Source organism: Amblyomma mixtum, chromosome 4 (assembly GCF_055824585.1).
Source record: "Amblyomma mixtum isolate Tamu chromosome 4, ASM5582458v1, whole genome shotgun sequence".
Classification (NCBI taxonomy): domain Eukaryota; kingdom Metazoa; phylum Arthropoda; class Arachnida; order Ixodida; family Ixodidae; genus Amblyomma; species Amblyomma mixtum.
In genome coordinates, this window is record NC_143015.1 from 154,737,574 (window position 1) to 154,762,191 (window position 24,618).

At 46.4% G+C, this 24,618-nt stretch overlaps 1 protein-coding gene and 1 non-coding gene across 2 annotated transcripts in view; both read left to right on the forward strand.

Annotated features, from left to right (window-relative positions):
• Positions 1–24,618, forward strand: part of Sans (SAM_USH1G_HARP domain-containing protein Sans) — a 124,435-nt gene that overhangs the window by 70,849 nt on the left and 28,968 nt on the right. The window lies entirely within an intron of this gene.
• TRNAT-GGU (transfer RNA threonine (anticodon GGU)) lies at positions 3,794–3,867 on the forward strand. The gene has a single exon. It is a non-coding gene; the product is annotated as a tRNA-Thr (tRNA).

The following is a 24,618-nucleotide window of genomic DNA, read 5'->3' on the forward strand; positions in this document are numbered from 1 at the left end:
ACGGGGAAAAGCCGCTTTCTTCTTGAATTGTATACGACTATAGTCATTTAGAACTCCACACTGCAGCATCCTGTTTCTTTATTAATGCGCTGCCGTTAGTTTGGTCCATGCAAACGGAAATTGCGGCTGCAGTCTCGAGAAACTGAGAGGTCCGAGACACTCTCGAGAACCTCCCGAGAAACAGAAAGGTCCGGTGTTTCCCTGTCGTCTGCTTCTTTCGTCTATTTGCGTATTCTGTTATTTATCCATGTTTTAGCATTCCGATTTACTTGCACGATCGTTCCTTTATAGTTGTGCGCAGATTATCTCGCCATGTGATGAAGAGAATTGAAAAAGAAAACAAAGAAGGCAGAAAAAGAAAAGAGAAATGAAAGAAGGGACAAAAAGAAGGAAAAAAAGGAAGAAAAGAGGAAACGGAAAAAAACGAAAGATTGAAGCTGAGCTGCACCAGTAGGGCAGTTATTCTGGCTGCACGTTCATACGTACGTCGAGGGTGGCGCTGGGGAACACTAGCAAGATTAGTTACGTGGAACATAAATAGCCTGCAAAGTGGAAGATTGGACAGGCGCCGTAGTAGCTCAGTTGGTAGAGCACCGCGCGCTACATGCAAAGGTCGTGGGTTTGGATTCCGCCGAAGGCATGTGTTTTTTTCTTCTATTTCTCAATCATTTCCTTTTCAGGTGCAAAATGTCTACACCACTAATTTCCCATTGATCAACACCACAGATTGTAAAAATAAGAAGCATTCCGCATTGTTTCCTCGGTTTCACTGACCGCCGGCCTTCATACGTGTGGCGTAACGAGCCGCTCGTTTCCCTTTCCTTCTCTGCTAAAGAACGGCCTGGTTGGCCAAGTGGACAACACATTCGGTTGCCGAGGCCGACGTCGCGGGTTCAATCTCAGCCGCGCCTGTCTGTTTCATTCATTCATTCATTCATTCATTCATTCATTCATTCAATCAATCAATCAATCAATCAATCAATCAATCAATCAATCCATTAGTCAATCAGTGAATCAGTCAGTCAATGAATCAAACCAATCAAGGATAAATAGATCAATAGTAAATCAATAATAAATGAACAAGTTACTCAGTCAATCAGTGAGTGAGTCAGTCAATTAATTAAATCAATCAATGATAGATAAATCGATTGTAAACAAATAAATGAACAAGTTACAGAGCTGACATGTATATCGTGTTCTGTTGCATAGGTAGGCTGAACAGCTATACAGCGCCTATGCTATACGTATACAGGCCCATCTGTACTCGCGTAAGTGCGGTACACAGCACGCATCCCCAAAGCAAGCGATGGAGGCAAGACGCTTTCATTGACTCCGCATAACGATATACGACACCGATCAATAATCGGGGCGTGCGCCCGCGCTTCTTGGCACGCACCAATTTGTTCCGCCGAGCGAAGCGACCCGAGCGTCTCTCGCACACGGGTCCGATCTCAGCTGGCATCGCCATCGAACATGGAAATTTCGCTTTCAAAGTGCGGAGCGGCAAACTGCCGTTTTATGCGGCGCCGAGATTTTTCTTTTTTCCCCCTGACAGAGACAGAGAGAGAGTCCGAGGAGCAAGGTAGAGGGAGGATGAAGGGGGAAAGGGAAAAGCGTATAGATCGCGCCACAAGCAAGCAAGCACGCAAGCCTGTTTATGCAGCGACCCCGCGGTGTTGAAGTTAGTCTACACGTACCATATATGCGCCTTCCGTGGAATCTTCGCTCCGCTCTAGGTTTACTTGCATAAGTACTTCGTGGTTTCTCTATGAGCTCATTGTGCGAGGAGGAACGGAGCTGGCGGTGTACGTCATGAGCGGAAGCGGCGTTTCACGTCTTTACTTTGTCTTTTTTTATGTGTTTTTTCTTTTCTCATACGCTCTGCTCCAAGCGCATATCTCTTTACGCGTAGTATACGTGCGCTGTATCCACATACCTGTATCCGTTTCCCACGATCCTTGGCGCTGTCTCGTAGGGGCTCCGCTTGACTTGAGCGCCGTTGGTAGCGTAGTCCTGTGTTGGCTCGCTTTCACGCAGTCGGTTCATGGACTGCGCGGGTTGTTCGAGGAGCGTCGCTTAAGCAGCAGCGAGTCCGTGTAAAGGAGCAGTAAATCTGCTCGCGGGTCGGACAAGCTCTCATTCCGGACCGTGTCGTGGTGTCCGCTGAAAAGTGAGAAATAGAAAGTGAGGGAAATAAGAACGTAAGAAAAATGTAAGGGGATGGAAAAGGTGAAGTACACGCGCGAGCAGTATTAAAGGGAACACTTCGCGCTCAAAACCAAATTTTTTCTTAATTCTGCGCGCAGCTTGAAAGAGTAGTAATAATTGAGTCATGTGCCTACTAGGGAATATGTTTAGGGGAAAATTTAATGATTGTATTCGGTTTCATTTTCTTCATTACCCCCCCCCCCCCCCCTGTAGGTGAGAAATAGTCCTCGTTTTTTAAATAAATTGCCGAATTTCTTCTTATTAAGCCTATGTATGGCGTACCCCGTCGTCATAGCACCGACACCAGGCAAAGTGCTATAACTTTGTCCGGAACTTACGTATTCATTTGATTCAATTGGTTTACTCTTTTAAAAACAGCGAAGCCTTTGAATGATGGATTCATCATTCCATTCCATTCCAGTAATGGATGGAAAGTAATGGATTCCATGAATCCATTACTTTCATTAATAAGTAAGCTGTCGAGGGAATGCGGGGTAGAAAATTAAGTGCACATACAATGCGCGGACATAGGTTATTGGGGGCTGCGGGACATTTTGTTTGAAGCGAAATTAGACAAGCCCGCATCTCTGTCCGCTTAATCAGAACGGATTGCGCTACTTTCTGTCTTTTTTTTATCGTTTCCTGCAAATAACCGTGACGCGACATGGTGCCCACGCATTGAATTACTCTTAATTCGCATTTTCGAAAGTATTTACTTGTTCCTTTCAATGAAGTTATTTTCCTGCAGATCAAACTTCATCCCTTCACCTGAATGTGGATGCGCAAGTATAAAATATATAAACAAACAAGCAGCTCGCTGCCGTCTTTGCAGTATTGTTCTTTCAGAACAATGGACAGTTAGCCTTGAAACGACCAGGTCAGGTAGTACTTAGCGCCGGTATACAGCTGACGCACGGGACGCAGCGCGAATATACAAGTAGGCGATCACGAGAAAAAGCTTCCTCCCTTTACGATCTGCCTTTTCCACCACGAATACTCGCCAGGTTAATCGCACCTGACAGCTTACACGAGCGTTTCCGTATGACGCATGATTCGTTGTGTGGTGGTTTGTCTGTCGTGTTCATTGTGTGCGTGCGATTCTCCAAAAAGTAGTCCCCTACTGAAAGTTTCCATATGACCAGTTTCATAATTCCATACGTTTCCGTAAGAAATTTCATGGAGTCAGTAATTAAGCAGCATACGGAGTCGATATGGACTATATGGAAGCACGTATCGAAACTTACGGACTCCATATGACATGAAGGGCATTGTATGGAACACGTATAGAAATTATTTGGAAAGATTATGGACACCGTACAGACAGTATATAGATTTTCATATATTTTTCCGCATATTATGTACTCCATGGTCAAATGTTTAGGGGAATCCCCTAAGGTGGAGTAGATTTGTAATAATGGAGTAATTACTCATTGACATCCGTAACCGTATGGCTGCGCTCGGGTGGATGTCAACGAGTAATTACTCCCTTATTACAAATCTACTCCGCCTCGGGGGATTCCCCTAAACATTTGACCAACACAGTTCCCATTTCGAGTTATTGATCAATTCGCTCTAGAGTTTGCCGTCCCGGTTAGCTCAATTGGTAGAGCGACTGCTCTGGTGAAGCGGTGGTCCCGGGTTCGAACCCCGGACCGGGACGAATTTTCCTTTAACCACGAAGTTTCTGAGAAAGCTATATAGCTTTCCTTTGTTGCCGGATGAGTGCGCTCGGGTGGATGTCAATGAGTAGGTAATTACTCCCTTATTACGGATCCATTTTTCCAGAATTCCATACGAGCGGATCATATGGAACGTTTCAGTAGGGTCCACTCTCAAAGTAGCTCAACGGGGTACCAAAGACATCGCAGTCTCTATAAAGTCAGTAAAAAACAGCGGAGTTGGGGGAACTTACTTTTTAGATGCTAATGTTATTCATAAATGCGTTGTGTGATTGTTTGCTTAGCATCACTACAGGTCAAAAGATGCGAACGCGAGACATCATTCGGCTAGGCCGTCACCCCGGAGGAGACACCTTTCTTCACGCAAAATCCCATCGACCTCCGGAGGCTCGCATAGAATCGGCATCACGGAAGCCGCATTCACGGTGAACAAGACCTGGACAGATTGCGGTCGGCTGCACTGCTCGGTGCGAAACCTGACACAATCAATCCTCCGCGACAGGTGGACAGCGAAGGGGTCCATTGTTGGAACCGCAAAGAAGTAGACGATGCGGCCTGCTTTCTTTGTCACCGGGGCCAGCGAACCCTTGGCACAGGTCGAAAGGGAACTCCTTCTAGATTTCGCGCTCTGGCGGTGAGATTAGGAAATTAGATTTACGTGACGAAGTTAGGAGCTTTTCTAGTTTTGTTTGGTTTATGGTGTTTAACGTCCCAAAGCGACTCAGGCTATGAGAGACGCCGCAGTGAAGGGCTCCGGAAATTTCGGCCATCTGGGGTTCTTTAATGCGCACTGAAAGAACCCCAGGTGGTCGAAATACCCGGAGCCCTCCACTACGGCGCCCCTCATAGCCTCTGTCGCTTTGGGATGTTAGACCCCATAAACCAAACCAGAAATTTTCTAGATGACCGCGTCGGGCGCAGAACTTGGATAAATATAGTACAACTTGAAGAGATTTTTCTTTTGCAACAGAGTTGGCTAACGGTCGAATGCAGGGTCCGAGGACGCGGGTTCAATCCCAACCGCGGCGGTCGCGTTTCGATGGAGGCGAAACGTGAAAGGCGCCCATATACTGTGCGATGTCCATTTATTTGCACAATAGTGCAGACTTCATATGGCCCAGGCAAGATGGGCAACTAGAAAAAATCAATATTCGTAGGGCCAAGGAATAATACAATTCAATAAAGTACAAAAGTTACAATACAAAACGTCTAATACGTGAAACATGAAATAGAAACGCAGTATTTACACAATGTTTTGAACGGTATTTCCAAAAGTTTCATTTTCGAACACCTCTTGAGGTAATGAATTCCTGTCCGTTATAGTGCGAAGGAAATATGAGTATTTATATTTGTTAGACCTTGCGAAGTAGAGGACAAAGGTATGGTTATGCTTGTGTCTTGTTTTCCGAGTTTCGGAGAGCATGGCGTAAGGTTCCAGTGAAATTTCAGGTTCTCTATGTCGGTGCAGGTAAAGAACCCCAGGCGATCAACATTTATCGAAAGACCTCCATTACGGTGCCTCTTTCGCTCTTCTTTCTTTCACTGCTTTCTTCATCTCTTCCCTTTCTCTGTGGCTGATGTCTGGTGGTGGGTATGGCGGTGGTGTTTGGTGGTCAAATAGTATACTATAGTCGGATACAACTTAAGTCTGCTGTGAAACTCCGCCCACATTCAGTCTCCGCGCACAGAATTCCTCCGCGACGAAAAAGTAGTCCGCTGCTTAAACGTTTCTCGTTACCTAAACAACAAGCTTATCACAAGAAAAAAATTATGAGCTCTAGAATTTTGATACGTGGATTGTTTGATGTAGTCGAACATTAAAAAGTCGACTTCGTTCACTGTTGCGATTGGCCAGCGGAGTAATACAGGACACCGCCAACCGCGGCCCAGTGTTAGCAACTGCTGTTTTTTTTTTAAGTTGTATACACGTCGCTTGGCAATGTGAGCGAACGGCTGAACAAAGCGGTTCAGTTGGGGTAGACAGTGCGATGAGTCATCCTTCTGGAAAAGGAAGCTGTCTTAAAGGAAGAGGAGACAGATGCTCCAAATGGAAGAAAGAAGCAAAAAAAAAAAGGAAGACGTTGAAAGGAAGGAAGCAAGGGGACTTGTCCGTCCAGTAAAAGCGAGCTCCCGTGTGTGAGTGTATAAAGAAGGAGGCGGCGAGGAGGAAGAGGGGAAGGGAGAGAGGGGGGCGTGGCTTCTCCGCTTGGACTCCTTTTGTCTCTGCCGGTCGTGACCTGGTTTGCTTCTTGAAGAAGAGCGCGATCCACAGAAGCCCCCCCTCTTGCAGCGTGAGCGTGCCGAAGGACCCCCATCATCCTTCACTATATACACTATACGACTAGGAGCACGGCGTGCCGTCCGTCTTCGTTCGAAAAAGAAAGAATGAAAAAAAAACTTTCCTCTCTTCGTGTCGTCAAATCCGTTCCGTCCTGCGTCGTGAGCGCTGGTATCTTTCGCGTTTGTTTGTAATTTTTTTTTTTCGTGCGAGTGAAGCTAAGCGTGTCGTGCGCTCGCCCGTGTCGCTGCCGCGAGCGTCGTTGCTGTTCGTTTGTTTGTTTGTTTGTTTGCGTTAGTTTTTTTGTTTGTTTCGTATTTGTTGCATTTCGTTCCCTTCGTTATTGTGCTCGCTGTTTCTTAACCCTGCTGCTGTTGTTTCAAATTGTAATGCGTCGTCGTTGTTGCAAAGCTGCGCCCTTGTGATCTGTCTGTAAATAAGTCTGGAGCAATCCCTTATTAAAATGGTCTATAGACAGTCTATAGAGTTCTTATTGACTCTATTGACTTCCTAGAGATATTGCTTTTGTCTATTCATAGTCTATAGACTGTCTATAGACAGAAGTCTACTAAAAGTGTATGGCCATAAATCTATAGATTATCTATAGACTGTCTATGGCAATTGTATTGCCTATAGACTTTTGTCTGTAGACAGTTTATGGACTTTATAGACAGAAGTCTATAAACACTCTACAGACTGTCTAAAACTTTTTTTGTAAGGGATGCAGGATTCTTGCGAGAAATAGCGGCGAAAAAATAGCCGGTTTCAGAGTTCAGTTCTGCCAAACCGTCGCGTTGGTGCATTCTTCTCGGGCCGCAGTGTATTCTCCTTGCCGGTGCACAAACCTGGCGGTGCGGGCAGGACACTTTTATTTTATTTTTTTTTTCAAAGCCCTTTCTAACATATGTCAGCGCATAAGTCCAATATTCTAGGACGAAAACTTTGAAAATTTTGGAAACTAAGATACTGTTATGGAAATACTGAAGGTAAAGTTCCATTCTTATGATGTGTAGCAAAATCTTTCTTCTAAAGTGTTTCCGTCGATCGCGTCGAGCAGTTAAGGCTGTCCTCGAAAACCAATGGGGAACGCTTTTGACGATTGGAAAAAGAATAATAGAAAAAAAATTCAAGACTGCCGTCTGGTGATCTGCGGATATATTGATTGTTACAGTGAACTCTTGCATTATGTAAAAAAAATTGAGTTCATATACGGCTTCCCACTAAAAATTGAGAGTGAGCGTGTCAATACATACAGAAATTCACTGCATCGTTGGAAATGAAAGGTGTTTATTTCACATCATTACCTACTTCGAAGTGAAATAATGAGCTCTTAGGTCGGTCGTAATTTATAGCATCGATCATTGGCCATATGAACCGAGAATGAAATCTGTGCAATGTGAGTGTTTTCGATTTGAAGTTTAACTGGACGGCTGCCATTGTTTTCACACCCTCACGTATTAAGACTGTGGGGAAGTTAGATGGTAGATGCGGGTGCCTATTGCTGAATAATAACAATACAAAAAATATGGGACATGGTGAACGGAAGGTCACTCGAAGAGTCCTTTGCAGCATACTTGACACTATTGATGATGATAATGTTTTAAGCTGACAACGAAACGTGGGAAGAGTCTTCATCCTTCAGTGATCTTGATACGGCATATATACGGTAATTGTAATTAAGTAAGACAGGAATACTATGTTGAAGAAGCCTCAATCGTGCAGTGGACTTTAATATGGCTGATGATGGCAATAACGGTGACATAAGACTGCAGTGTTGTACGGAAGTGGTGTTTTATATTGACTCTACGCAACTCTTGATAACAGGCGGGCGGGCTGTCTTTTGTTCACGCATTGCAGCACACGGTGCAGCTGACACACGGAGCTCATACTGCACTAATGCTGCACTAACCGCTTTTTGCGACGTCGCTGCTCAAGCAAACACGTGTCCTACACGGGCAGTGGGCGGGGTCCAGATATACAGGGTGTTTCACCTAGGATTTCCTTAATTTTTAAAAATAGGCGTTTTGAGTTAGAAGAGCACTTTTGGCGGCATATAATTGTCAGCTGGGTAGTATATCTGAATAGAGCTAAGACGTGCTAAATGGCAGGCTTGTTAACTAATATTGAATAGTTAACTTTTTAACTATCACTGTTGGGCTCCTTAATTACGGAGAGGGGTGTAAACCACCGTAAGTAATATCTATATAGGTTTGTAGAATTTCGAATACGCGGTCACTCTCGGCGCTGTGGCCCAACAAATTCTGGCTATTTCAACGAGGTAGTACGTGAACTGGAGAGGTTGCTTTACCTACAAGCTTCTCGAAAGCGCATGTATTCTGGTGCGATCTAGCCAAAATTTGTTGGGCCAAAACTGATATGGATATTTCTTGAGGTGGGATACACACCTCTCAGTAATTAAGGAACCTAACTTTGTTAGTCAAAAGTTATGTATTCAGTATCAGTTAAAAATTCTGCTAGTCAGCACATCTTTGCTGTATTCTGATGTACTACACCCCTGATAATGCTGTGACGGAAAAGCGTTCTTTTATCTCAGAAAGCCTATTCTTAAAAATTGTGGAACGTCTTAGGTGAAACACCCTGTATTGACAGCATGAACACTGCCACGGCGCTGTCCTAGCGGAGATAACTACCATAACTACAATTAACTATCACTACACACTCTCTATCTCACACACACACACTCGCGCACACGCAGGGTTAATTGGAGAGGCATAGGAGAGGCCTTTGCCCTGCAGTGGACGTACTCAGGCTGATGATGATGACTTCTACTACTACTTCTATTGCCACTACCACACGCACGCACACACACACTCTCTCTCTCACACACATCACGCTCACACAAACGCACGCACGAACACACACACTCTCTTTTTCACACGCACTCTCTCTCTCACACACACACACAAACGCACGCACGAACACACACACATACGCATGCACGAACACACACGCACTCACACTTGCACGAACACACACACGCGAACACAGGACGCTCATACAGAATGCTGTGTTACACGTCAATGGCCGAAGATAAAAAAAAAGGAGCATCCGCTTACTGTGTTGCACCTGGCCTGGCAGTCGCCACCGCAGCCTCACACGTTTAGACTGGGGTGTGTGTGTGCGTATCCGGTCGTCCGCTCTCCCGACGCTGCCGTGTTGGCAGTGCTGCGGCGTTGTCACCAGCCAGCGTGTCTGTGTGCACTGCCTGCTCCATTGGAGCGGAGAAAGCCGCTGGCGTCTTCCTTTGTCTCCTCCCCGGTTTTCTTTTCTCTATTTGTACTTGTCAAAGCCGAACGAACAAACGCCGAGTAGAAGGCGATCCTGTGTCTTCATCTCGCATGCACGCGTTTCAATATTTTTATTACTTCATTGTGTGCAGGTGTGGTTTGAATTGAATACTCATGTATTCTTTCGTTTTTAATATTTTAACAGGCTCGATTGCGTGTGCTCTTTATACAATAGAACCTCGCAGCATTGTAAACGTGGCTACTCAACGTGGCCTTAGTGCTGTCGTCCTTTATCTTTTGTTCAGGAAAGAATGATGAAATTTGATTGACTCGTCATAGACGTTCGTTGACACTCCGTAGAAAGTAAAAGGAAGCTTTTCCAATAGTTGCGATTAAAAAACCAGCCCCTCTTGTTTGTTTTTAAGGCACAAAGCTCGTGCGTTTGCGATCTCATGCACTAAGTTAAGGAAAAATTTTGAGAATTATGACGAATTACCACAAATAAGGCACTTCAGCGAAGAAGTGCTCACTTGTGTCACCACTTCACGTCACTGGGCCACGTGACATTATTCACCGACAGGTGGCGTTGAATTTCATCTGTACAGAAACTGACTCAATTGAAGCGCCATCTGTGGGTGTTAAATGCAGTTAATGGGGCTATACAGTTTTTCGTTGTTACGAAAAAGGCCATGTTTTTCCGAGCATTCCTCTGAAAACTGCATCGTGCTAGTGTCTAACTTTGGGTTAGGGAAAAACTCGGATCGGTGACATCCTAGTCGAAATTAAGAGGAACAAATGGGCTTGCAGGGCATGCAGTGCGAAGGCAAGATAACCGCTGGTCCTTAAGGGTAACGGAGTGGATTCCAAGAGAAGGCAAGCGTATAGCAGGGGGCGGCAGAAAGGTAGGTGGGCGGATGAGATTAAGAAGTTTGTGGAGATAGGATGGCCGCAGCTGGCAAAGGACATGGTTAATTGGAGAGAGATGGGAGAGGCCTTTGCCCTGCACCTGGGTGATGATGATGACTGTCTGTACCCTTCTAGTTATTTTTACTTTTAATGTGACGTTCGGTTCTCCACATTTGTGTTCTCTCTAACCATCAGAAAAAAAAGGAGGGGGGCGGAAGGGGGGACGTTTCCGTAGTCAGACGGACCAAAAAGAAAGGAAGACTGCGGAAAAGAGGCAGCATTTCTCGACACGAGAGACACGGCTGCTTACACTCGTGCAAAAGAAAATTCGTGCTGTTTAACCTCCATAACCCGAGTTGGTCGTTTTTTTTTAACCCGGCCAACCTTCCGGAACGTCGGATTGCACAACGGGATGAAAAACTTCCGTCATGCTTTTAATCTTCGTTCTGTTTGCTAGAGCCTAGTTTGCTTCTCACGCTCACATGCCGCTACAGGAACTCGAACCCGCACTATACCGAATATTAAAACATAAATCTTGCAAAAACAACACCAAAGCGAACACGACGCCCGCAGTACACACTCACTGGACATTTAAGCTCTCTTATTCAAATGAAGGAGTAAGCCTCTAAAAGCACTCCACCGATGGCCTCCTTTTTCGAACAGGAGAAAGCCTCGACTCGAGCTTTTCAGCATCAGAGTGCAGCCTCAGCGTCGCGATTCTTTCTTTCATTACTTTAACCCTCTCTCTCTCTCTCTCTCCCTTTCGCGGCATTCGGAGTTTTTCTTCGTTCCCGTGGCAAAGACGAATGCGGAGAGGAAATAAAGCGAGCTGAGTTTATGTATGTATGTATGTATGTATATATATATATATATATATATATATATATATATATATATATATATATATATATATATATATATATATATATATAGCAAACAAGGGAAGGGGTATGAGGGGCTCGTTATAAATATGACAGAAGCCAACAGCCACAGAAACCAAGGGGCACAGGGGATTTTTTTTTAATTTCTTTATTTATTTTGTGGTGTTGATCAATTTAGAATATTACTGAATATGTTATCGCTTAAAGCTAATTGATTAGAAAAGCAGAAGAAAAAACAACCACATGCCGCCGGTGGGATCCGAACCCACGACCTCCGAATTACGCGTCCGGTGCTCTACCTCTGAGCTACGGCGACGGCTGTCAATTCTTCTGCTTTCGGGGGTATTTATGTTTCACAAGTAACCTAACCTTGAGAGTGTTCATCAGCGCCACCCCCGAAAGCAGAAGAATTGACAGCCGTCGCCGTAGCTCAGAGGTAGAGCACCGGACGCGTAATTCGGAGGTCGTGGGTTCGGATCCCACCGGCGGCATGTGGTTGTTTTTTCTTCTGCTTTTCTAATCAATTAGCTTTAAGCGATAACATATTCAGTAATATTCTAAATTGATCAACACCACAAAATAAATAAAGAAATTAAAAAAAAATCCCCTGTGCCCCTTGGTTTCTGTGGCTGTTGGCTTCTGTCATATATATATATATATATATATATATATATATATATATATATATATATATATATATATATATATATATATATATATATATATATATATATATATATATATATATATCCATACGTGCAGCCTTCTGCGCGTCTTCCTGGCGTCCCAGATGCCAGGCGCCCAGGAGGAGGAGGAAGTGGAGAGGGAAGTGATGGAGAAGGAGAGGAGAGGGAGAGGAGAGATAGAAGAAAGAATTCTAGAAGAAAGATGAAGTAGTAGAGACAGGGTCGAGGAGGGGATGAAGAAGAGGAGAATGAAAACGAATAGAGGAGGAGAGAAAGAGAGATAGGGGAAGAGAGAAAAAGGAGGAAAGGCAGAGGAGGATAGACAGATGAGGAGAGCTAGATGAAGAGAGAAAGAGCATGCAGGCCGAATACTGGAGAGAAAGAGGGGAAGAAAAAAGGCAGAAGAAAGAGGAGGAATAGAAGAGGAGGAGGAGGAAAGGCACTTTTTTACTGGCGACTGCAGAGGCGTCCCATTGAGCAGGCAGAGATTGACTACGAATACGCGCCGGCTGCTGCGGCCTTCCTTTTTCCTACACCTCTCACGATTCTTGCTTCTATTCGGCCCTTCCTGTCTCGACGCTTGTAACGCGTTGGCTGTCTGGCGCGCGCCGTCTTCCATCTCGGTTTCCTTTCGCGGAGTGGCGCTGGGCCGCTGTCGTCGAGCGTTTTTTCGCTTTTGTTTCTTCTTCTTCGGCGCGCTTTTCTTTGCTTGACATCAACTGAGGAAGGTTGCCCCACAGTCTTAGTATAGTTGTGTGCAGTGGTGTCGAATGCAGTGCCTCAGTCGTCATCATCAGGTCAGTTACTTCCAGCGCAAGACAAAGGCCACGCCCACTGTGGCACCCAGTTAACCGTGTCCTGCACTGACTGCGGCAACATGTCAATCGATTTGAGTATATAAAGGAGCTAACCTCAGGGCACCAACATCATCATCATCATCAGCCTGACTACGTCCACTGCAGGGCAAAGGCCTCTCCCATGTCTCCAATAAACTCAGTCCTTCGCCAGCTGCGGCCAGCGTATCCCCGCAAACTTCTTAATCTCGTCCGCCCACCTAACTTTCTGCCGCCCCCTGCTCCGCTTGCCTTCTCTTGGAATCCACTCCGTTACCCTTAAGGACCAGTGGTTATCTTGCCTTCGCATTACATGCCCTGCCCAAGCCCACTTCTTCCTCTTGATTTCGATTAGGATGTCATTAACCCGCGTTTGTTCCCTCACCCACTCCGCCCTCTTCTTAACGTTACACCTATGATTTTTCTTTCCATAGCTCTCTGCGTTGTCCTTAACTTAAGCTGAACCCTCTTTGTCAGCCTTCACGTTTCTGCCCCATAGGTGAGAACTGGTAAGGTTCAGCGGTTGTGTACTTTTCTCTTGAGTGATATTGGTAAACTGCCATTGATGATCTGAGAGAACCTGCCATATGCGCTCCACCCCATTCTTATTCTTCTAGTTATTTCCCTCTCGTGATCCGGATCTGCGGTCACTACTACCTGTCCTAAGCAGACATATTCTCTCACTACTTCCAGCACCGACAGGATGCTGTTTATCCGCCGCCATACAATTACCATACAGTTAGTACTGGCGTCTGTTGCATGCCTATCTCCGCTCTCCTTAGAATTCATTCATTCATTCATTCATTCATTCATTCATTCATTCATTCATTCATTCATTCATTCATTCATTCATTCATTCAGCGGACTGTCCGACACTTTATCGGCAGAGTGATAAGCAGTATACGCAAATGTGTTCTCTCCACAGGCTTACCTGGGCCAGCCTCAACCTCTTACATACAGTCTTTGTCAAAAGTAACCAGGCTGCATGATTTGCTTCTAGCTCGTACAGTGGAGCCCTTGTGGCTTTCCTAAAGACCAACACGGGCTGGAAGGTAAGAAGACCCCCAGTCCTTCCCTTTAACCCCCATTTCAGCTTCAGGGAAGCTGTAAGGGCTCCACTGTAGGAGCTAGAAGCAAACCATGCAGCCTGGTTACTTTTGACAAAGACTGTACATACCTAGATTAACGCTGCACCGAAATAGACAGACAACAGAGCGAGCGGGGAGTCAGGAGAAATTCTCGTTTTCCCCGAGCCTGTCGTCGTCGTAGGTATCTGCGTTTGCGCACTTTCGATGAGAACGCGCTTTCGGTTTCCTCCGTTCCGTCTCATTTCTCCTGGCCTTTCCTCCTTTCACTCTGCCTGACTACCTGCCTGTCATCTTCTTGTTGAGATTCATTTCCTGTCACCGCCTAGTCCTCACTCACCACCCTTCAGGCAGACATGGCGACGGTGCTGTGGGAGAGTTCAATTTCCTGTTCGTGTATACGCGCTGCCGGTGTCAGACGCTGCATCATTCCCGTTTTAGTTTCTCTCTCTCTTTTTTTTTCGCGTTCGGTCGTTCGGTCTTTTTTATTGTGTTTGTTTCTTTTTCACCACCTCTTGCTTAGTCGCTTCTCTCTCTCTCCCTTTTCCGGCATACAACCTGTTTTTTGCGAGTCTGCAGTCGTATTTGGAAGTCGCGCCCAGTTTCAAAATGACAACAGAGTCGGACCCAAAATCGGACAGCAGTTTCTGTCGTCCTGTAGTATGACGACAGAATTTTATGTAGTATTGTGCGACTGATTTGGTCCAAAATCGGACATCAGTTTCTGTCGTCCTGTAGTATGACGATAGAATTTTATGTAGTATTGCGCGACTACTCTTGTCGCAACACAGACAGTTCTGTCCAGACGACAGGTGATTGTTCGGTACGCATAAGCCATAGTCGTTACGACGAGCGTTTCTGTTGGCACGTCAAGTACAAATTCCGGAACACAGCAAGAATGTTTGTTGTGCCTCCAGAAAATTTCAAACGGCGTGCGAGCACGAAGTAGTCAGGAAGGTTGTGAAAGAGTAAACAATAATTGTCGTTTGTGTAGGACCCTCTTGTTGAGATTAAAGGCATAGACGCAGTAGCGTACCGTGACGTCAAATTAGGCCCCCGTTCACATGCTGCTCATAGTCATTGCAGTCCAGATGCTCCTGAGACAATTAGGGGACCTTTTCTTGTTTCTCCGCTGCATGTTCGCCTTTTAGTTCTCAGCCGTTACGAGAACTGACCTTGGCAACGTTTAGACGTTAGGAGGTTCGCGGGGATAATTAAGGGGGCCGTCGCCGGCGCAGGGCAGGATTTTTTTTTTTTTGTATTCGAGCTGTTTGCCATTAGGCATAATGAAAAAAGGAAAGGAAGTAATAAAAAGGAGTGCAGGATTAATAGTATGGAGCAATTACTTTTTCGCACCCACCCAAGCGCAGCCGTATGGATACAAAGGAAACGGAGTAACAACGTAGTAATTACTCCCTTACTACAAATATACTCGACCTTGACGAGTTTTCCTAGACATTGGATCAACAGCGTTTCCACTTCGAGCTCTTGATAAATTCGCTCTCGCCCTACCATCTGCTAGCCCTCCTGGTTAGGCTAGTTGGTAGTACGACTGCTCTGTACATACGGTGGTCCCGGGTTCGAACCCCTGGCCGGTACAAATTTTTCTTCAACTACAGAGTTTCTGTGAAAGCCTTCGCAGTCAGATGGCTATGCTTGAGTGGATACCAATAAGTAATTCCTTGTTATAAATCTTCTCCATGTTGGGGTCCCCGAAGCCCTGGACCAGGAGAGGGTCATAACGGGAGGCCAACGGCAAACGTATTTGTCCTGTAGTGGACGTAGATGGACCGATGATGATGATTATGATAATAACGAGGACCAGCTATTGGAAAAGTAGTTGACAAAAAGCTTAACGAAGCATGCAGCCTTAGTCCCTAATTCAAATTCTGTTCTTTCTTTTTCGCTCTTTAATACTCATCGCATTGGCCTGCGTTCTTTATTGCAACGTTATGGTTTTTTTTTTTTTTTGGTGTTAGAAAGTGTGCTTTGGAACGGAAGATGCACGTCGGTGCAAGAAAACAAAACAAAAAAATCAGGTGAAATGTTTAGAAAATTTTGGCGCTGCATTCAGGAAAACATGGAGACTAGAAAATTATGCTTTGATTTTTAATGAATGAATGAATGTTTATTTCGACAGAAATACAAAAATTTAGGCTCTGGAGACGCTATTGTTGCTCGCATTTGACAAGAATATAGACGGGAGGATGTTTTGCGGTGATTCCGTTCCTTCCTTCTTTTCTGCCTGCTTTCACCGCGCGCATTTTTGTTTTCTTTTTGCCTCGACATTCCTCGTAGTAACCTTGCTATACACCGAGTCCCGCAGGCCTTCGTGCTGGCGAAAAAGCAGGCAATGAAAAATAAAAAGCCGCGTCCGTGTCCTATCGTACGCTGGGCGATATATAGCCAGCTCGGTGCTTCCTAGTTCCTTTTTTGGCTCAGTTTTTTTTTTATGATTTCTTCATATTCGCGTTGTACTTTCGCCTCTTCTTTTCCCGGTTCACTTTTCGTCGAGGGGCGTGAAAGGTCTTCCTCCATCTCGCCCTAATTCATGCGCCTGCGTGCATTAAATCGTGGTATCTTGAACTCGTGAAAAAAAGGAAAAAGGCACTTGAAAAAAATTTGCCAGAGACACTTGAGACTGCTTACGTCTGGGAATGCAAAAACATTACTGTCCCTGAGTGGATTGCCGTGCACCCACACAGACACGCGCGTATGACACCACCATCCGGAACGCTGTAGGACGAACGGTCAATTGCATCACGATTTTTATACGAGAATTGGTGTTTGGTCAAAAGTAATGGCACAGTAACTGTCTCACATCTCGGTGGACACCTCAACCGAGCCTTAAGGGAAGGGGTAAACAGTTTGGGAAAGTGAAGGTGCATATGTCATCGGCTCGAATCCCTGCCGTAGTTGCTAGCTTCCAACTTGACTAGCACATGTAAACTGTATACAGTACAATAGAACTTTATTTACGTCACTGTACATGATCTATAGAGGCATGCAGAAAAAGCTTGCAGAAGCCAGCTTGACAGATCCGCAGGCCCCCTTCATTGGCAGTACTGAGAGTAGATTAACATAGACAGCACCTAAGTCGCAATGAAAGAAATCAAAGGTACAGTGCATGGAATAATACGAGGTGCATATTGCCACGTTTCCTCAAGCAGCCACTAGGCGGCTGCTCTTCGTTCGCTTTGACCTCGTCAATTACGTCCACACGACTCTGTGCCCACAGTGACGGGATTTGAAGGCGCAGGCTCCTTTCCCAAGCAATGATGCCCTAGTAAGCCGAGCACCAGGCCGGGCCATAGCTTGTACCCATTTTGAGAAAACCGGTGGGTACCCGGCCGGTGGCGGGAGTTGAACCCACCACCTCCCGAAGCCGAAGCGGGTGCTCTACCACGAGGCCACGGCTGCGGTCGGGAAGGAGATCGAACTCGGGGGAGAGGCCGTGAACGCGGCGGCTGCTGCGATGCACGGGCGTAGACACCAGCGGGAGTCGGTCGGGACTCGCTGAACCGCTGCGAGAAGAGGTCCGGGACATGGGATCTTGAATGCACCTCCACCAGTGTTACGTAGCCGTTGGGGCTCGTAACCGAAAGGCTTTAATGGGGGGTGACGTGGACGGCACCGGAGAACAAGCCAAGAGCACCCAGAGAAGGCCGGAACCGATCTTCTTCTTCTTTCACTCGGCGGTGCACGCGACTTGCGAAGAGCAGCCGCCTAGTGGCTGCTTGTGGAAACGTGGCAATATACATGATAAGAATGGCATTACATATAACTACATTTCACATGTAATCCGAACAAGAGTAGAAATTGTAAAATAAAAAAAAAATGTGTACTACACTTTGAAAAACTCGCGCAATGTCTTGAATGTAATGTTTTCAATTTATATGTAACGAGATATCACATGACACCATGCACCGGAACGCTGTATACAACCGCTTGCGTCACAATTTTGGTACAAATGTAAGTCGAGAAAACTGGCGGCATATCGAGAAGTACTTTGATTTGGGCTAGTTGGTTCATATCTTGAAAGTAGTTCGGACGGCGCGAAAACGACAAAGACAAAGGAGACACGAACACAACAGGACGGGCGCCAACTTGCAACTGAAGTTTATTGCACCAGACCCCTACATTTTATGCATCACCCCAGCCATATCTAGACCCACGTGTAGTATCCATTTTTAGATATGTGAACGATTTTTTGGTTATCATGAAGAATGTTCATGAGTCCGATCTAGCTTCGGCGGCAGAAAGTGTGTTATCAGTCTTCACCAATAACAGCCAGGGCCTCAAGTTCACGTGGGAGTTACCAGTGAATCGTGAACTGCAGTTTTTAGACGTTAGATTGGTTTTCATGAAGGATCACCTATGCTGGGCTTACAATCCCAGATCAAAGAAAGGGCTGTTGCCGTTTAATAGTGCTCATTCAAAACTCGTAAAAAGAGCAATAATCGTTAATTCCCTTCTGAGTGCTTTAAGAAAGTCGTGCCATCACAGGATGTCATCGAGCTTTGCTGCCCAAATTCCGAGATTGCATGAAGCCGGTTACCCGCCCCATTTGATTTTGGCTGTTTCTGAAATGTTAGTTCAGAGATTGAAGCGGCCTCGGGATGAGAAACTTCTAGAAGCAAGAAAAAAAATCGGTCCCTGTGATTCCCTACATGCATAAGGTTTCCCATGGCATTAAAAAAGTCGCAAGCAAACATCAGGTGCAGGTTGTGTTCTCGGCCCCATCAAAGTTGTCAAAGATTTGCACTATGTCAAAACCTGAGAAGAAACGACCGGTTTGCCCTATTAAACATCAAAAACAGTTCACGAAATGCAGATCACAAGTGGTATATCAGATTCCTCTAAGCTGCGGTCTTTTGTACATAGGGCAAACCGGTCGATGTTTTAATGAACGTGCCAGCGAACACATGCGGAATGTGCGCCAACAACATGGAAGTTTCCTTGCTGTCCACTGCAAGACTTGCAAAGGGTGTAGTCCGGAATTGAGCAAAACAGTTTTTTTTGAAGAGCGGTAAAGACAGATTTGAGCGGGAAGTAGTGGAGGCATTTTTTATTAAGAAAGCGGGAAGCGCATGCGTGAGTAGGCCTTCAATTTCAATTAGTGACGCTGAGGTGGGTTTTCTCGAAGGCTGTCTTTAGATTTTAACGTTTTATCTTTGACGCTGGGAGGTTTTCTCAATGATTTTGACGCTAGAAATAGTTCATTGACGCTGGGAGGTTTCCCCAAAGGTTTAAGTTTTCATGTCCACCAAAAATTTTCCGCGTTTGTTGTTGGTCTTTCTTTCATTATCACAATTTGTGTTAAATCAGGATTGTTGAGTTTGCGCTCTGGTTGCCTTGTTCAAGCGTGTGTATTTCTTTTGAGAATGAATGGCTTTCATGTGGGTTGCGCGCTCTTCTAATCTTGAGACTTATAAAATAAGGAAAATGTTATCATGTGTATAGTGCAGAACGCATATCTGTCTGTAATAGTTGCGCCTACTTCCGGTGATAGGACTTGTGATGACAATTTCGATTTGTTGTGTGATAGGCTTGCGAGATATGGCTGGGTTGATGCATAAAATGTAGGGGTCTGGTGCAATAAACTTCAGTTGCAAGTTGGCGCCCGTCCTGTTGTGTTCGTGTCTCCTTTGTCTTTGTTGTTTTCGCGCCGTCCGAACTACTTTCAACGGCATATCGAGTTCGGCCTGTGGTTTTGACTTGAAATCGGGATCGCAGTGCTTTGAGCTTCGCACAGGAACAGCCATCAGGTGGCATATCAATCTCCCTGAATACGGCCTCCATAGAAGACACTGCCTTGCAAAGTAGGTCAAACTCGGCAATCTCCATATCCACGAAACTTTGCTCTTTCGTCGGTCCTATACGCCTCAACTTCTCACTTCATCGCAGTCTCCTAATTTCCTTTACTTTGTCAGATCGTTCTTATTTTTATTGTTATTTTTATAGCTTCTTTTGCCGTTCTGTGTTCTCTAGCGCCTTATAAGCACCCGACTATCGGCTTTCATTTAATTTCACTTCTTTTTCGACTTTCTTCGCTTCTGTCTTTCTTTCCGCGTCGCTCTGTTTCCATCTTTCTTCCTTCTCTTTTCAGCTTCCCTAAGTTCACTTCTTCGTTGCGCCTGCCCTCTCCTTCACCGTCTAACTCCTCCATTCCTTCTATTTTCCCCTCTCATCACATATTTTATTTCGCTGCCCCTTTTATTCATCTTTCATTCGCTTCCTCCCAGCGCGTTCATTCTCTCATCTCTTCTTTCTCTTTTAAACCCTACTTCGGTTTTTTCCCCTCTTCGTTTCTTCATTTACTTCTCCTTCACACCCCTCTTCACCCTCCCACTATTCCTCTTCGCTTTCCTCCTTTGCCTATCCTCCTCTCCCTCCCGGGCGTCCTGTCATCGCGCGGATTGATTGAGAGCTGCGGCCGCACCTTTCCCGCTCACGCACAAATGCGTGCTGGCGCGCGGGCGCTCACCCAAGCAAGTCCGTCGCCCGCGAATGCCTGCTGACCGCCGCGAGTACAGTATATATCTTCCATCCGCGGTCGTCGAGGCGAAGGGCACGGACACGTGTGCTTCTTATATATATATATATATATATATATATATACACGCATATAGTATATATATATAAGTGTGTGTGTGTGTGTGTGTGTGTGGCGGCGGCAGTGAACGGCCTCCGCCTGCCCCAGTTCCTTCACTTGGCGGCGCGGCTCTCTCCTTCCCTTTGTTTCGTCTCGCTCTATAAGTGGGGCCGCCGACAGCTTGCGCCAGGCTTAGCGGGAACGCGCGCCGGATCGGGGCCGGCCATATATGGACGTCGTGCTGCGCGCCAAAGGTCAGAGCATTTTAGCGCCTTCGCTACAGAGATACATATATGCTGGGTACGGGTGTCCGCCCAGCAGTAGAGCACATGTTTTGGGACTGCCCCGGTTGATACGAAGTCAGGAAAAAGCATCATCGAGAAACACGCGACCACGTACCCTGAATGGACTATATACTCCTAGTAGCGACGCTCGGTCCAGATCCAAGTTGCTGTTGCTGTGGGAATTTGAATGTAATCTCCCTGCCTCAACTCCCTCCCCTCATGAATAAGCCTTCGTGCCAGCGCCATTTTAAAAATAAAGAATTAATCAAAATCGGCGGTTGAGTAGGAGTGTAGGCGCTTTGCTGTAGTGCTGACGACGTCGCCATAGGATTGAGTGTTATCTCGAAATAAAACAATCTCGCGTTCGCAAGGTGGGCGATGGTGATATGGTGATGAAGTTGAGTGGCAGTCAAGCCTTACAGCCTTACATCGAAAATGTGAGCAATTGCTGCTGTGCCCCTCTCTCATAGTTCAATGCCTCAATATGGGTACTATAGCGCCTCTCATAGTTGGCCCGTTATACCGATTGGTACGGGCTGGCCTGACACTTTGTTTTCAATTCCTTTCCCTGTCCCAACATAGTTTTGTCTCTCGTATCGTAAGAAGTAAAGCCTGGCACCATACTCTCAGAAGCCTAGTGTCCTCTGGGAATTTCAAAAGCACCTTGAGTGATGGAAAATGAGCGATAAAATGTTATCCGTGGGGCCGGATAGTGGGATCTCTCTACAATGTGTCCCGCGTAGTTATGTGGCGATAGTGCACCTGACACAACCTCATTACAGCAATATACGGTTCTCACACGAAGTGAAAACCATATTTCGTGGTCTTCTTATATAGCACCAGCTGTTATAGCGAATGGAAATGCGAAGCGGCTTGCCAACCGACATTGAAAATCGTATTAGATGGCGTTCCACTCAATACCTGCGATTGAAACTTGCTGTGTGTCTTCCTTGTACGCTGAGGAACGACATCCTTTGTTGGTCTTAAATTTATTTACTGTAATCATTCTATGTGAAAATTGGCAGTAGCCTAGCTCGGCTATGTCAGGATATTCATAGAGGAGGCGAACGCAACGACGAGGCAAGCGCTGTGACGTCATACCAAACGGCGGCGGCGGCGAGGCGCGCGGTGTGTCGTCATGGCGGATGTCGCGGCGAGCGCGCGGCGTCCGCCAGCTGCGGCGGTTGCTAGGCAACGGCTCAAGGTCGGTCTCTGTGTCTCCTCGGAGCACCGCCACAGGGAAATAGCAAGTTCGTGGCCAATGTAGCTTTCGGTACAAAATGTCAGTACATGTGAATTAATTCTTGAATTTGCCACCCCATCGAAACGCGGCTGTCACGCGACGGGGATTTGATACTGTTACCTTCAACTCTGCAGCCTAGCTACACAGCCGCAAACCCACAGCAACCTGGTATGCGAGATAAGGGTTTAGGATAAGATTAGGGCTAAGGCTAAGATAAGCTTTTGAAACGAAGGCGTCAGGGTGAATGCGCTAATTCAAGTGCGTAGTGTGACTAACACGAGTTCCAGCTCCACACCCTTATAACTTGCGGCCGACGTCGTCCGCGTGCTGGATTGTTTGTATTCTTGTCAGCCTATGTATTCTCACAGTATGAATGGGAAGCCAGAGAGCAAGCGAATGACATCAAGAAAGAAGGGGGTTACATGCGGCAGAGAGGTTTGAGGGGTCGCTGAGGGCGCGCCTTTCGCGAACCTCAAGAGTCGTTATCGTCGACGCTGTCTTCGGGGCAGTCTTCTGCGAAAGAGCAGGTGTGGCACAGCGCTAACACCGTGCCCTGCAGAAGAGCGCCCTACCTATAGTGACGCATTATGGATTTATACAGGGTGTATGCGCTTGTTTGCTACGCCCGGAATACACGCCCGGTCTGTTGCACCATCTCTGATAAAAAAAAAAAAAATCGGCAGAGACACTTGGTACTGCTTAAGTGTGGGGCTGCGGAAGCGTTGATGGTTGACTGTTCAGTGCACGACCACACACACAATCGACCGCAATGAAATCCAGGGACGAAATGGCACTCCGCGGGCAGTGCGCTCCACTAACTGCGCCCTTTGTGGTGACGTGGTGCGGCACCACACGGAACGGTGTAGCTCCTACGGAACACTAAGTGAATGGTGTTCTGGGAGGTTGACAGTGCGGGAGATCAAGTCAAGAAAAACAGGTGGAAATGTGCAATGAAGAGGAAGTAAACTGGAGGGAGGGGTGTCGCGATGTAGGTTGTTTTGGTACATCGTCTAGTGTAGGATACGGCCAAGCAGCACGATTAATTGGTTCAATATTGGAAGCGTATTTTCAAAAGTGGATCCTCCGAAGGGCCAGAGTTAAATCATCCATTTGCAATATTGGGCAGATGACCAGTGCTGCTTGGGGCACTATGCCCTAGAACCACCACCACTACTACTACTACTACTACTACTACTACTACTACTACTACTACTACTGCTACTGCTACTACTACTACTACAACAACAACAAGCCGTGGTTCAGTTGTTATGGTGCTCGGTTGCTGACCCAAAAGACACGGGTTCAATCGCGGCCGCGGCGGTCGAACTTCGATGTAGGAGAAATTCTGGAGGCCCGTCGAATGTGCGATGTCAGTGCACGTTAAAGAACCCCAGGTGGTCGAAGTTTCCGGAACCCTTCACTACGGCGTCCCTCATAGCCTGAGTGCTTTGGGACGTTTAACCCCCCCCCCTCCCCCCCTCCACAAAGCAAACCAAACTCCTACTACTACTGCTACTACTACTCTAGAAAGAAACGCTATGCAAAGACATACAGGATGTTTGTCCTAAAACTTTGCACAATTTTCAAAAATGGTGTATTCAGTTAGAAGAGCGCTTTCTTTCGGCATAGCATTGTCAGCTGTGTCATACATCAGAATACAGCTAAGACGTGCTAACTACTAGGATGGTTAACTAGCATTGAGTAGTTAACTTTTTTAACTATTACTGTTAAGGCTCCATAATTATTGAGAGGCGTGTAGCCACCCGTAAGTAATACCCATATCAGTTATTAGAATTTCGAAAACGCGCTTAACCTCGGCGCTGTGGCCCAACAAATTTTGGCTTCATCGCGCCAAAATACACGCGCTTTCGAGAAGCGTACAGCGAAAGCAACCTCTCCGACGACACCGGTTACCCAGAGAAAGCCCTCACGCAGGGATGTCGTAGTAAAACAAAAACAAAAAAAAAAGATATGGGTGGGACAGGCAGAGGATGTCTTGGGTCGCTTACACCACACACACGTCCGACGCCGTCTCGAGCGACGCCCGTGTTGAAGGCACGCTGACGCCTCACTGAGTTCCCGGTATGAGGGGCGGTGTCCGGGGGATAGATGGCGCTTACGCCGCAGGGGGTTTGTCGTCATCGAGCGTGTCTACTGGACGCATCGGCGTGAGATTCTTTTCTTCTCGTTATCGTCCCTCTCTTTCTTTCTCATCGTTCTGTTCTCGCTGTGCCTTGTCTTTGGTTGGGGCGTCATCCCGACCCCTCGTGCTCCACCCTAGCGACGACGTCGGCTGTTCACCCGCGCTTGGGTCTAGTCAGCGACCTGTGAAGTTCGGTTCGGGTGGAGCGACACGGGCGCGCACTGTGGGAGGGGGGGAGCTGATACCGTTGACAAGGTCGGCCATCTCAGTTGGCCCTTTCGACGGTGATGCAATTAAGAAAACCGAGGTCGCGGCTTCGCGACGTCAGGGGTTCGACGCCCGCATGGTGTGCGTCTAGAAGGTGATCAATGCGTTCGCTGCACTGTGTGAGGGTAGGGAGACAATGAGAACGTTTATTTTTCTATTCGTTTATTGCGGTTTAATGTCCCAAAGCAACTCAGGCTATGAGGGACGCCGTAGTGAAGGATGATCCATAACTACAGCGCAAACGACAGGACAGAGATGAAGAAGGGACACCACACAGTGCTG